This window comes from Bufo gargarizans, chromosome 6 (genome assembly GCF_014858855.1).
Source record: "Bufo gargarizans isolate SCDJY-AF-19 chromosome 6, ASM1485885v1, whole genome shotgun sequence".
Lineage (NCBI taxonomy): Eukaryota > Metazoa > Chordata > Amphibia > Anura > Bufonidae > Bufo > Bufo gargarizans.
Window position 1 is genome coordinate 40,690,975 of NC_058085.1, and position 14,059 is coordinate 40,705,033.

At 48.5% G+C, this 14,059-nt stretch overlaps 1 long non-coding RNA gene across 1 annotated transcript; it reads right to left on the minus strand.

Annotated features, from left to right (window-relative positions):
• Positions 1 to 6,079: 6,079 nt before the first annotated feature.
• LOC122939871 lies at positions 6,080 to 13,107 on the minus strand. Its single transcript, XR_006390190.1, has 3 exons — positions 12,975 to 13,107; positions 6,217 to 6,366; positions 6,080 to 6,136 (listed from the first exon to the last, which is right to left on the minus strand). It is a non-coding gene; the product is annotated as an uncharacterized LOC122939871 (long non-coding RNA).
• Positions 13,108 to 14,059: the final 952 nt, after the last annotated feature.

Sequence of the window (14,059 nt, forward strand, 5' to 3'; positions counted from 1 at the left end):
GAAGTCCATGGACAGATGTGTCCAAGGACGGGAAGGAATGGGTAAGGGAAGGAGAGGACCTGATGGCCGTGAATGAGGGACTTTGGCACGAGCGCAAGTCTCGCAGGCTGCCACAAAACCCTCAACCGACTTACGAAGCGCAGGCCACCAGAATCTCTGAGCGATGAGATCCAGTGTGGCTCTTACCCCCGGGTGCCCAGCAAGGACCGTATCGTGGTGTTCTTTAAAAATCTTGTGTCTTAAAGCGAGAGGCACAAACAACCTCCCAGGAGGACAAAGATCAGGAGCCTCTGACTGGGCTGCCTGCACCTCTGCCTCCAATTCAGGAAAAAGAGCCGAGACCACCACACCTTCAGCCAAAATGGGACCCGGGTCTTCAAAATTCCCGCCTCCCGGAAAACAACGTGACAGGGCATCTGCCTTCACATTCTTAACTCCAGGGCGAAACGTGACAACAAAATTAAACCTAGAAAAGAACAAAGACCATCTGGCCTGTCTCGGGTTCAGACGCTTGGCTGACTCCAAGTAAGCCAGATTTTTATGGTCAGTAAATACGGTAATAGGGTGTCTGGCTCCCTCTAGCCAATGGCGCCATTCCTCAAAAGCCAACTTGATGGCCAACAATTCCCTATCTCCCACATCGTAATTTCTCTCTGCGGAGGAGAGTTTTCTTGAGAAAAAGGCACACGGTCGCCAATTGGCAGGAGAGGAACCCTGAGACAAGACCGCCCCCACACCCACCTCAGAAGCATCAACCTCAACTATGAAGGGTAAAGAAACATCAGGTTGCACCAAGATGGGAGCGGAAGCAAAACTCCTTGATATCAGAAAAAGCCTTACGCGCCTCTACTGACCAAGAAGAAAAATCTACCCCCTTTCTGGTCATATCAGTGAGTGGTTTAACAATAGAAGAATAATTCAAAATGAACTTCCTGTAAAAATTGGCAAAGCCCAAAAAACGCATCAGCGCCTTCTGATTCTCAGGAAGCTCCCACTCAAGCACAGCGCGGACCTTCTCGGGGTCCATGCGAAAACCAGAAGCGGAGAGAAGAAACCCCAGAAATTGAATTTCTGGAACCGCAAACACACATTTTTCCAGTTTTGCATATAATTTATTCTCCCGCAGGATGAGCAAGACCTGACGTAAATGTTCCTTATGAGTTTTGAAATCGGGAGAAAAAAATCAAAATGTCATCCAAATACACCAATACAAATTTTCCCATCAAATGATAAAAAATGCTGTTCACGAAATGCTGAAAAACGGCTGGGGCATTCATCAAACCAAAAGGCATAACCAAATTTTCAAAATGGCCCTCAGGGGTATTGAAGGCCGTCTTCCATTTGTCCCCTTCTCTGACCCTGACCAGGTTGTATGCCCCTCTTAGATCTAATTTGGAAAAGACTTTAGCCCCAACAACCTGGTTAAACAGGTCCGGGATCAGAGGAAGCGGATAAGGGTCACGAATTGTGATATTGTTCAGCTCCCTGAAATCCAGACAAGGTCTTAAAGAACCATCTTTTTTCTTAACAAAGAAAAAACCAGCGGCAACAGGTGACTTTGAGGGTCGTATGTGTCCTTTTCTCAGACTCTCAGAGATATAAGCACGCATAGCGATCCTCTCAGGTTGGGAAAGATTGTATAAACGAGATTTAGGCAGCTTGGCGTCTGGGATGAGATTAATAGGGCAATCGTACTCCCTGTGCGGGGGCAAATCCTGAACTCCACAGTTCAGAGAAGACATCCGAAAATTCAGAGAGAAAAGATGGTACAGTCTTAATAGCAACCTCAGAAACAGATGTCATGAGGCAATTCTCTCTGCAAAAGTCACTCCAACCATTTATTTGCCTCGCTTGCCAATCAATGGTGGGGTTATGCTTAGTGAGCCAGGGCAGCCCCAACACCAGAGGGGTAGGCAAACCGCTAAGGACGAAACATGACACATCCTCAACATGAGCATCACTCACAATTAAACGGATATTGTGAACTATGCCCTTTAATGATTTCTGAGAAAGTGGAGCGGAATCGATAGCAAAAACAGGAATATCCTTTCCCAAAGTGCACACCTGGAAACCATGAGTTATCGCAAATTGATTATCAATGAGATTGACCGCTGCTCCACTATCCACAAAAATCTCACAAAAAATGTTCTTGCTCTCTAGCGCCACCCTAGCCGGCAGGACAAAACGGGAACTACAAGCAAACGGAAAACCTTCAATTTCCGCCTCAACCCTGCCAATAGTAACAGACGGAACATTTTTAAAAGATTTTTTCCTCTTTGTTTCTTTATTATTCCCAGAGAACTGCCTGAATCTCCTAGAGGGACAAATATTTGCCAAATGATTAATACCTCCACAACAAAAACAAACCCTCCCATGCGGGCTGAATCTTCTATTGTCAGAAGCAATCAACCCCAGCTGCATGGGCTCCTGCTCAGAAGGGGCTGACAGCGACTGAGACCCCTGCGCACAGAATGGGACCACTGCACAGTCCTGGGACCGAGTATGACAGGAAGGAGAGATCTCTCCTCTCTCTCTAAGACGCCTGTCAATACGAACGGCCTGAGACATAGCAGAGTCCAAAGAAATAGGCCTTTCATGAAAGGCAAATGCATCTTTCAATCCCTCTGAAAGACCATGGCAAAATTGACTTCGGAGTGCAGCATCATTCCAACCAGTATCAGCTGCCCATCTCCGAAATTCTGAGCAGTATATTTCTGCGGATTGTTTACCCTGGCATAAGAGACGTAGTCTAGACTCCGCCAGAGCAATACGATTCGGATCATCATATATCTGACCCAGGGCTAAAAAGAATTCATCCACTGAACAGAGGGGCCGTGCCCCCTCCGGCAGCGAAAAGGCCCAGGACTGAGCGTTACCCCTGAGCAGCGATATAATGATCCCCACCCTCCGTTCCTCATCACCAGAGGAATGGGGAAGAAGGCGAAAATGGAGTTTGCAAGCCTCTCTAAAATGCACAAAATTCTCACTACCCCCGGAGAACGTATCCGGGAGCGAGATCTTAGGCTCAGAACAAACTCCATGAACGCCAGCTGAACCGGTCACTTGAAGCTGAGAAAAAGTCCTGCGGAGATCAGCTACCTCCAATGAAAGACCCTGAAGGCGTTCAGCCAAAAGTGAAACCGGATCCATGCTTGAGACGGTTATGGCGGCTTATAATGTCACGGACGGTGTACAGGAAACAAGGCAAAACAACATGCATAAATGACTCGCTGGATCCAAAAGCTAAGGAACAAAAGGGAGACCCCTGCAGAAGACCTGGCACTTTCCCTGGCTGCTCAGCCTATGCAAAGATCTGAATGGTGGAGGTTTGCATATCCACGTACCTTGACTATATAACCCCTGAGCACCCTACAATAGTGAGGGGACACGACCACCAGCTCCCTACACAAGATACGGAGGGAGTCAGGGTCACCTGGGATCCAGCAAACAGAAAATAACAGATAAATGTTCAACACTTAACTTTGTAGAAGAGAGGAGAACCAGATGAGCATGCACACACACTCCAGGAAGAAGTATAAGCCGCCCAGAAAAGCATTCTAGGGAGGAATTTAAAGGGAAGCAATTAGTCCAACACATGACAGCTGAGAGAGGCTAACGAGATGAGAAACTGAATACCACAACAAAGAAAGTCAAGGAGGAGGTTCTGAAAGGCCTCTGTCAGAGCTTCTCAGCTGTCTGGTTGTGACAGCAGCGTTATGGGGGGGGGGGATCTGTGGAGAGCAGCGTTATGGGGGGGGGGATCTGTGGAGAGCAGCGTTATGGGGGGGGGGATCTGTGGAGAGCAGCGTTATGGGGGGGGGGGGGAATCTGTGGAGAGCAGCGTTATGGGGGGGGGGGGATCTGTGGAGAGCAGCGTTATGGGGGGGGGGATCTGTGGAGAGCAGCGTTATGGGGGGGGGGATCTGTGGAGAGCAGCGTTATGGGGGGGGGGGGGATCTGTGGAGAGCAGCGTTATGGGGGGGGGATCTGTGGAGAGCAGCGTTATGGGGGGGGGATCTGTGGAGAGCAGCGTTATGGGGGGGGGGATCTGTGGAGAGCAGCGTTATGGGGGGGGAGATCTGTGGAGAGCAGCGTTATGGGGGGGGGATCTGTGGAGAGCAGCGTTATGGGGGGGGGGGGATCTGTGGAGAGCAGCGTTATGGGGGGGGATCTGTGGAGAGCAGCGTTATGGGGGGGGATCTGTGGAGAGCAGCGTCATAGGGGGGCATCTGTGGAGGGCAGCGTCATAGGGGGCATCTGTGGAGGGCAGCGTCATAGGGGGCATCTGTGGAGGGCAGCGTCATAGGGGGCATCTGTGGAGGGCAGCGTCATAGGGGGCATCTGTGGAGGGCAGCGTCATAGGGGGCATCTGTGGAGGGCAGCGTCATAGGGGGCATCTGTGGAGGGCAGCGTCATAGGGGGCATCTGTGGAGGGCAGCGTCATAGGGGGCATCTGTGGAGGGCAGCGTCATAGGGGGCATCTGTGGAGGGCAGCGTCATAGGGGGCATCTGTGGAGGGCAGCGTCATAGGGGGCATCTGTGGAGGGCAGCGTCATAGGGGGCATCTGTGGAGGGCAGCGTCATAGGGGGCATCTGTGGAGGGCAGCGTCATAGGGGGCATCTGTGGAGGGCAGCGTCATAGGGGGCATCTGTGGAGGGCAGCGTCATAGGGGGCATCTGTGGAGGGCAGCGTTATAGGGGGCATCTGTGGAGGGCAGCGTTATAGGGGGATCTGTGGAGGGCAGCGTTATAGGGGGATCTGTGGAGGGCAGCGTTATAGGGGGATCTGTGGAGGGCAGCGTTATAGGGGGATCTGTGGAGGGCAGCGTTATAGGGGGATCTGTGGAGGGCAGCATTATAGGGGGATCTGTGGAGGGCAGCGTTATAGGGGGGGGGGATCTGTGGAGGGCAGCGTTATAGGGGGATCCTGCGATGTGCCGGCCATGTAATACTGCTGTATTCGCTTTATAATAAGACACACAGCCATTTCCCCCCCCCTTCGGGGGGGGGGGTGTGTGTCTTAGAAAGCAGAAAATACGTTCTATGTGCTGATGAAAATAATCATATACAGCTTTTCCATTAATCAACTGCCAATATTATACTCTATGCAAGTAAGAAGGGTGACTTGTATCTAGATGTGCTAGAATGGAATCCGTGGTATGGCCTTGGTACTGCCACCCTAGACTACAAAACCCCTGAAGATAATGATGCATTTATCTCCTGATGTTCATGTTCAAGCTGACAATCCGAGCACAACTATGGTTGACCATTTGTATTATTCAATGGCCAAGGAAATCTCAGAAAACTGTTGTGCCACTCTTGTGCAGCCACAAAAGGTCTGCAGCAGTTTACAGAGGAGGCCATCTTAAAAGTCTCCATAGGCAGAAAATTGTGAGAAGATCCAGACAACATGTAATGTCTATGGTCAACTGTAATCCTGCCATATCCATCTTTCTCATTATACAAGGATAAAACATATAATACTGGTGGATAAAACAAAACCGAACACAAGATCTTCACAGCCTTCTACAGATCATAGGGGACATTTCATGAGACCTTATCTCCATCTACCTGATCATCCTGTGGGACATTGTGATGTTCTTCTGAACCATCCTGTGGAAGAAGAGGACTGGGACATATCTCTGGTGTTGTTCTCTCTCCCTTAACTGTAGGAAACACATCCAGTGACTGAAATTCATCCCTTACACACAGATAATGAGAGGACGTGTGTATTTAGTCATGTCTATTACCTGGTGATGTGAGCGAATGGTGATCCTCCATCATGATGCCCTTGTACAGATCCTTGTGTCCTTCTAAATACTCCCACTCCTCCATGGAGAAATAGATGGCGACATCCTGACACCTCATAGGAACCTGACAACACAATGATACAGTCATCACCCAGATCCATTCATAACGTTCCTGTATAACATCCCAGCATTCCCAGGAGTGTCACCTCTCCAGTCAGCAGCTCAATCATCTTGCTGATGAGTTCTAGGATCTTCTCTCTATTGATTTCCTCATGTATCAGGGGGTAAGGTGGAGGCCCCATGATTGGGCTCAGGGTTCTTCCCCATCCTTCAGACACAGGGTCCTGACAGCACTCACTAGAGGTCTTCTTCACTACTGTGTAGTCCTGGTTATGGAAAGACACAGTAATAAATATCACTCCATACATCTCCAGAGTCCCTCACCTCTCCAGTCATAATCTCTCACCTCTCCAGTAAACCGGAAGAGGACCTCTAGGGTGAGATTTATTATACTCTCCGCCATATTGTCCCTGTCCCTATCCATCCTTGAAGGGTCAATCAGGAGATTGATGTCATATAGAAGATATCCACTGAGAGGATCCTATATTGTAGGAACCTGAAAGGAAAGAAGATGATACGATGGAAAATCCTTCAAAATCCCATGTAAAATACAAATACTGGAGACAATGAGACGAGACATCGGAAGAGATAATAAAGTGTAGATGTTGTGTTCTCTCTTTTTATAGTGATCGAAACATGTGTGAGGTCAAGGCAGTTTCATGGTATGTCACACCTTCACATGACCCTGCAGCCAATAGAAGACGTCATCAGTAATGCCACAGCACGTGACCACCATAGGCCTCAATGGTCAGGTCACATACATACGGCCATCAGAGCTCCAAACAATATTGTCGCTGCAGTGATGTAAACAGACTGAAGAGACCACAGGAGCCTCAGTGCTGGAGCAGTGGAGGATTCTACAGGTCCAATCAGGGTAATTGTAAAACGTTGCGGAAAATGTTGGCGATACATAAAGATTATTAGAGACATCCCAACCTGCAAAAATTCATTTCAGGGAGGTTTTATTTTTAATTTTTTTTCTTTCACTAACTTTTTATTACATTCTCCAGACATATGCAGTATCTGCCCACTTTGCTCTATGGTGTGGAGGACTGGGCTCATTACCCTGCCCCAAATTATCATATTTATGTATATGATTAAAGGGATTCTGTCACCACCTATACACCCTGTGAGCTAAACATATGCTCATGTCCAGGGTAGCATTCTGATTTCTAAGGTGGCCTTATAAAAGCTATTTGTGGCTTTATTCTGCGGAAAAACTGGTTTTACTAACCTGTCAATCATTGAATTAAGGTGCCCAAGCAGGGGAGGTCTGTGGATGCATGGTGCCCGGCCGTACGCATCGCCGTTCGTGCCCAGCGCCGCAGTGCCTTCCTCAGTGCCGCCTCTCCCTCCCTCCCCCTCCTCCCGCTTTGAGATCCCGTGCGTGCGCACAGGCTCAGCCTGATGCGTCGTTGCGGACTGCCGGCATCGGCTTCTCCTTGCACTGTGCGCACGCGCCGAGAAGGGGACACTGCTACAGGTTGCCGGAAAGGTTTACTGCGAGTAAACTAGAGATGGGAAGTTCGGATCTTTCACATTAATCGGTTCATTCGAATCAGTTCATTCAAATGAACCGATTCATGAATCGAATCTTCGGTTCATTCGCTGAGCTGACAAGAAGCAAGTGAACCGAAGCGTAGGTTGCGCAGTGCGCATGCGCAAATGCTTCGATTCACTCGCTGAGTCGGCTCTTGGTCTGAGTCAGGAAGTTTATTCTTTAAAACCCTGTGTGTAATTTTCTACCCCACTGTAGGAAAAAAAACAAGCATCCGGGGGGGGTGAATTAAACACTGGGGTAAATAATATAATTAAAATGGAGGGTTAAATGTGTAAATGTATTTTAAAAAAATACATCTCTAGAATGAGACAGAAGAAGGGATGCCTTTAACATATATATCTCCTTGAGAAGCCAATTTGACCCTAAAGGGTTAATTCAACCTGTAATCTAAACTCTGTGTCCTGCCTCTTATCTCTCTGCTGACTGCCGTCTGTCCCTTAACCCTATCACTGCTGCAGCCTGGTCATCAGCCTCAGTGTAAACTGACTTACGGTTCTTTTAACTCAAAGAATCGAATGAGTCTCTAAGTCGGATCTTTAGATTCTTTTAACCTGTGACTCATTCCATTCTTAGACTCCCTCCTGTACAGTGTGTGACTCAGAGCTGCTTGCCTGAGTTCTGATTGGTTGCAGGCCGGGGTGGGCGGAGAGGGGAGGGGCTGGCTTCTACTCAAGGATCAGATTACGCTCCTCCCTGCTGCCAGCGTCTCTCTGCTCTCATTGGTTGCAGGCTGGGGTGGGCGGAGAGGAGAGAGAGGCTGGCTTCTACTCTAGGATCAGATTATGCTCCTCCCTGCTGCCAGCGTCTCTCTGCTCTCATTGGTTGTAGGCTGGGGTGGGCGGAGAGGAGAGAGAGGCTGGCTTCTACTCTAGGATCAGATTACGCTCCTCCCTGCTGCCAGCGTCTCTCTGCTCTCATTGGTTGCAGGCTGGGGTGGGCGGAGAGGGGAGGGGCTGGCTTCTACTCTAGGATCAGATTACGCTCCTCCCTCCCTGCTGCCAGCGTCTCTCTGCTCTGCTATCAGTAAACCTTTCCGGGATATATTGTTTCACATGCGGACGTCAGGGAGCCGCTATCTAATAGCGGGAGACTCCCTGAACAACCGGGAGACTTGAGATCCCTGTTAATATTACTATCTAGACAGACATTGGGTTGGCAGATTTGGTTTTTGGCAGCTCCTCACAACCACACAGATGTTGTAGTTTAATAGAATTATTTTTTAAAAGCGGCATGACAAAATACAGCGGTCATTAAAGGGTTTCTCCGACACTCAGGATAGGTCATCAATATGAGCTCAGTGTAGAGGTCCAACTCCCAACACCCCTAAACAATCAGCAGGTGGCCCCTATACAGATCTCCGGTCCCAAATGTACTGCCTGCCAGATAGATAGAACTGTATTGTCATCCTCAGGACGGCAATACAATTGAATCTAATGCATTGGAAGAGCTGAAGGACCTGTGATGACATCACAGTCCATGTGATCAGTGCTGAAAGCAGTGGTTAAGGACCTGCGATGATTTCTCCATCATGTGACCAGTGCAGGAGAGGATGGCGCGCTTCAGTGAAGAAAAGTCCTGGGGTAAAAGTGGTGGCGAGGTCTGCTACATGAGGAGAGGCAAGTGAAGAGAAGGATTTGGTGTGAGAGCAAGAGGAATGCTGGGGGTTGTGGTTATTTAACTGGGACTGTTTGTTAGGGCTGAAGAGAGTGATGCTATTTACATGGGACTGCATGTTGGACGTGGCTGGGGCAGGGTCATGTTATTTACATGGGACTGTGTGTTGGAGGTGGCTGCAGAGCGGATGAGGTTATTTACATGGGACTGTATGTTGAAGGCGGCTGTGGGAGGAAGTGATGTTATTTACATGGGAAAGTATGTTGATGATGGCTGGCAGGGGCGGATTGGGAACTTAAAGTGGCCCTGGAAAAAAGTGGCCCGGTTTTGTAGTTGGGTCCAAATTAATGGAAGGCAGGGCCAAAACAAGTTGGCGGGGCCAGCAATACCATATTGTGGCACGTTATACCACCCAACAGAGCCAAATACCATAGTCCCTCACAAAATACTGCCCGCATCAGCACAAAATACATCCCTAAAAACTTCCACTGGCCGGTCTGAGGAGGGCTCAGGGGGCCCCTTGGGCATCAGCCCAACGGGAAATTTCCCTGTAAGGTCTATGGCCAATCCACCCCTGGTGGCTGGGGAGGGGATGATGTTATTTACATGGGACTGTATATTGAAGGGGCTGAGAAATTATAATTTTTGAGGACACTAAGGCCCCTTCCACACGAGCGAGTTTTTCAAACAAGCGATATGGCCTAAAATCTATATTGCAATATAATTTGAAGCATGTGCGATAACGATATATATCGCGATATATTATTTTCCATATTTGGAGGGGGGTTAAACTCCCCCCCACCCCCCCCTTAGGGACTCAAACCCTTGTCCTATTCCTTCTAATAGAGCTCTATCAGGGTGAATAGGAGCTCACACTCTCCCTGCTGCCCTGTGCATAGTACACACAGCAGCAGGGAGCTTACCATGGAGAGCTTCAGTAGTGTCCTGGCTGCCGTGGTAACCGATCGGAGCCCCGCGATTACACTGCTGGGGCTCCGATCAGAGGCTGCCACTGTCACCAATGGGTGAGGAGGGGGGACCCTGGGGCAGAGGGACGTAGTAAGGGTGGGGGGGGGGGGCGGTGACCGCAATTAATATAATACTGAGAAGAGGTGAAGGAGGGGAGGGACTGTGGCCACTGTGCCACCAACGAGAACAGAGAGGAGGAGGAGGAGGGGAGGGACTGTGGCCACTCCGCCACCAACGAGAACAGAGAGGAGGAGGAGGAGGGGAGGGACTGTGGCCACTCCGCCACCAACGAGAACAGAGAGGAGGAGGAGGGGAGGGACTGTGGCCACTCCGCCACCAATAAATATAGTTAATATGTCTGAATACAAACGTAGCCTGCATGTGCCGGCCATATCCCATACCCGGCCTCTATGACTGTGCGCTGCGATCCGCCACAATTAACCCCTCAGGACCTGATCATTCATTCATTTTGGCCTGGTATGGGATATGGCCGGCACACGCAGGCTACGTTTGTATCCAGGCATTAACCACTTAAGGACCACAGGTTTATACCCCCCTAGTGACCAGGCCCTTTTTTACAAATCGGCACTTTACAACTTTCACGGTTTATTGCTCGGTCATGCAACTTGGCACCCAAATCAATTTTACCGCCTTTTCTTCTCACAAATACAGCTTTCTTTTGGTGGTATTTGACTGCTGAGATTTTTCGTTTGTCTGATCTTAATCAAAAGAAAATTGTATTTTATACTTTTTCTGGTAAAATTGTTCAAATATAAGTACATTTCTATACAAGTTTGTGTCAGAATTTATTGTGCTACATGTCTTTGATAAAAAAAAATCCAATAAGTGTATATTTATTGGTTTGCGCAAAAGTTATAGCGTTTACAAACTATGGTACAAAAATGTGAATTTCCGCATTTTGAAGCAGCTCTGACTTTCTGAGCACCTGTCATGTTTCTTGAGGTGCTAGAATGCCAGGATAGTATAAATACCCCCCAAGTGACCTCATTTTAGAAAGAAGACACCCCAAAGTATTCGCGGAGGGGCATGGCGAGTTCATGTATGATTTAATTTTTTTTCACAAGTTAGCGGAAAATGACAATTTCTGAGGGAAAAAAAAAGAATAAAGTTTCTATTTCTGCTAACTTCTGGCAAAAAAAATAAAAAATCTCCCACGGACTCACTATGCCCCTCAGTGAATACCTTGGGGTGTCTACTTTCCGAAATGGGGTCATTTGTGGGGTGTGTTTACTGTTCTGGCATTTTGGGCGGGACTAAATTGTGAGCGACCCTGTAAAGCCTAAAGGTACACGTTGGACTTTTGGCCTCTTTGCCCACCTAGGCTGCAAAAAAGTGTCACACGTGTGGTATCGCCGCACTCAGGAGAAGCAGGGCAATGTGTTTTGGGGTGTATTTTTACATATAACCATACTGTGTGTGAGGAATATCTCTGTAAATTAACAACTTTGTATAATTTTTTTTTTAAAAGTTGTCATTTACAGAGATCTTTCTCTCACCCAGCATGGGTATATGTAAAAATACACCCCAAAACACATTGCCCTACTTCTCCTGAGTACGGCGATACCACATGTGTGACACTTTTTTGCAGTCAAGATGGGCAAAGCGGCCCAAATTCCAATGAGTACCTTTAGGATTTCATAGGGCATTTTTACGCATTTGGATTCCGTGAGGGGTGCGGTGAGTTAATGTGAGATTTTATTTTTTGTCACAAGTTAGTGGAATATGAGACTTTGTAAGAAAAAACTAAAAAATAATAATAATTTCCGCTAACTTGTGGCAAAAAAAACAAATCTTCTATGAACTCGCCATGCCCCTCAAAAGTGATCTTTATAGCACCGCAGCGATTTTACGGTGTTTTTGCAGTGATCAGAAAAAAGAAAATTCTGTCACTGCGGCGGGGCGGACTGAACGCAAATGTGCGCACAAGATCAGGCCTAATCGGGCGAACACTGCGTTTTTTGTAGAGCCTATAGAACATGTCCTATTATTGTCAATTGCGGACAAGAAAAGGCATTTTCTATATAGTTCTGGCAATGTGCGAATCCGCAAAACACATACGGACATCTGAATGGAGCCTTACAGGGGGGTGATCAGGGGTTAATAAGTGACGGGGGGTGTAGTGTGGTGATTGGTGCTACTTACAGAGCTGCCTGTGTCCTCTGGTGGTCGATCCAAGCAAAAGGGACCACCAGAGGAGCAGGTAGCAGGTATGTCAGATGCTGTTAACAAAACAGAGTCTAATATACCTTTCTGATGTTAAAAAAAAATTCGCATCTACAGCCTGCCAGCGAATGATCAGCGCTGGCAGGCTGTAGTTTAACGTCTCAGCTGAACGTCGCTGTGAACACACGCGCGCGCGCGTTCACGCGAAATCTCGGTTTCTCACGATATGACGCCAATAGATGTAATTTTGCCTGGGAGTGCCGCCGCCCGGACGCCTATCGGCGTTACGTGTGCAGCAAGTGGTTAACTATACTCATTGGTGGCGCAGTGGCCACAGCCCCTCCCTTCTACTCCTCTCTGTTCTCATTGGTGGCCAGGGTCAGCCGCACACAGTGGGGAGGGAGAGAGCTTAACCCTTCAAGCAGCGGCCCGATGGTTAGCCCCTTTCCAGACAGTATGGAAGGGGTTAAACAGTTATGGAGCGCTGTGTGCGTGTGGAGCGCATGCCCAGTGCACAACTGGTGACACACACAGCGCACGCACACAGGGCGATGAATGCCGTAACAGAAAAATAAAAACCGCGCGATTCGCCATTGTTTTTGGTCACCTTGTCCCCCTAAAAAATAGTATAGGACTGTTCGATTATGGGCCGGACGTTCCATAAAATGCGGAATGTGAGCGGCTTTTTTGGTGTTTTATTTTTTGCGTGGTATCAAGTATCGCAATTTTTTTCATGGTATCGAGACTAGTGTGGAGCTGGTGAGTGTTCCTCTTACCTGGGCGGGGCGTGTCCTCCTCTTCCTCTGACAATCCTTCACCATGGAGCATCCAGTGTTACTATTACTACCACCATGTGCAGGAGTCAGGCTCCAGGCTGTGCTGCAGGAGGAAGCAAAGGACCTGTGATGATGTCATGACCATGTGACCGTGGGAGGAGTCAGGCTCAAGGCTATGCTGCAGGAGGAAGTAAAGGACCTTTCATGATGTCATGACCATGTGATCACGTGTGGGAGGAGTCAGGCTCCAGGCTGTGCTGAAGGAGGAAGTAAAGGACCCATGATGATGTCATGACCATGTGATCACGTGTGGGAGGAGTCAGGCTCCAGGCTGTGCTGCAGGAGTAAGTAAAGGACCTGTGCTGATGTCATGACCATGTGATCATGTGTGGGAGGAGTCAGGCTCCAGGCTGTGCTGCAGGAGGAAGTAAAGGACCTGTGATGATGTCATGACCATGTGAGCACGTGTGGGAGGAGTCAGGCTCCAGGCTGTGCTGCAGGAGGAAGTAAAGGACCTGTGATGATGTCATGACCATGTGATCACGTGTGGGAGGAGTCAGGCTCCAGGATGTGCTGCAGGAGGAAGTAAAGGACCTATGATGATGTCATGACCATGTGATCACGTGTGGGAGGAGTCAGGTTTATCTGCTCTGTGTATGCAGGACAGGACTCTGTTGTGCAGTTTGTTATTCCAGTGTGTATGTAGCAGTGCTGTATGTGTGTGATGTTTATATGGATGAGCTGTATCCGTGTAATGTTTATGTAGTTGAGCTGTATGTGTGTGTAATGGCTGTATAGCTGAGCTGTGTGTGATGTGTAAGTAGTTGGGCAGGGCTGTATTGTGTAATGGCTGTATAGCTGAGCTGTGTGTGTGTGATGTGCAAGTAGTTGGGCAGGGCTGTATTGTGTAATGGCTGAATAGTTGAGCTGTATGTGTGTGATGTGTAAGTAGTAGGGCAGGGCTGTATTGTGTAATGGCTGTGTAGCTGAGCTGTATATGTATGATGTGTAAGTAGTAGGGCAGGGCTGTATTGTGTAATGGCTGTGTAGCTGAGCTGTATGTGTGTGATGTGTAAGTAGTTGGG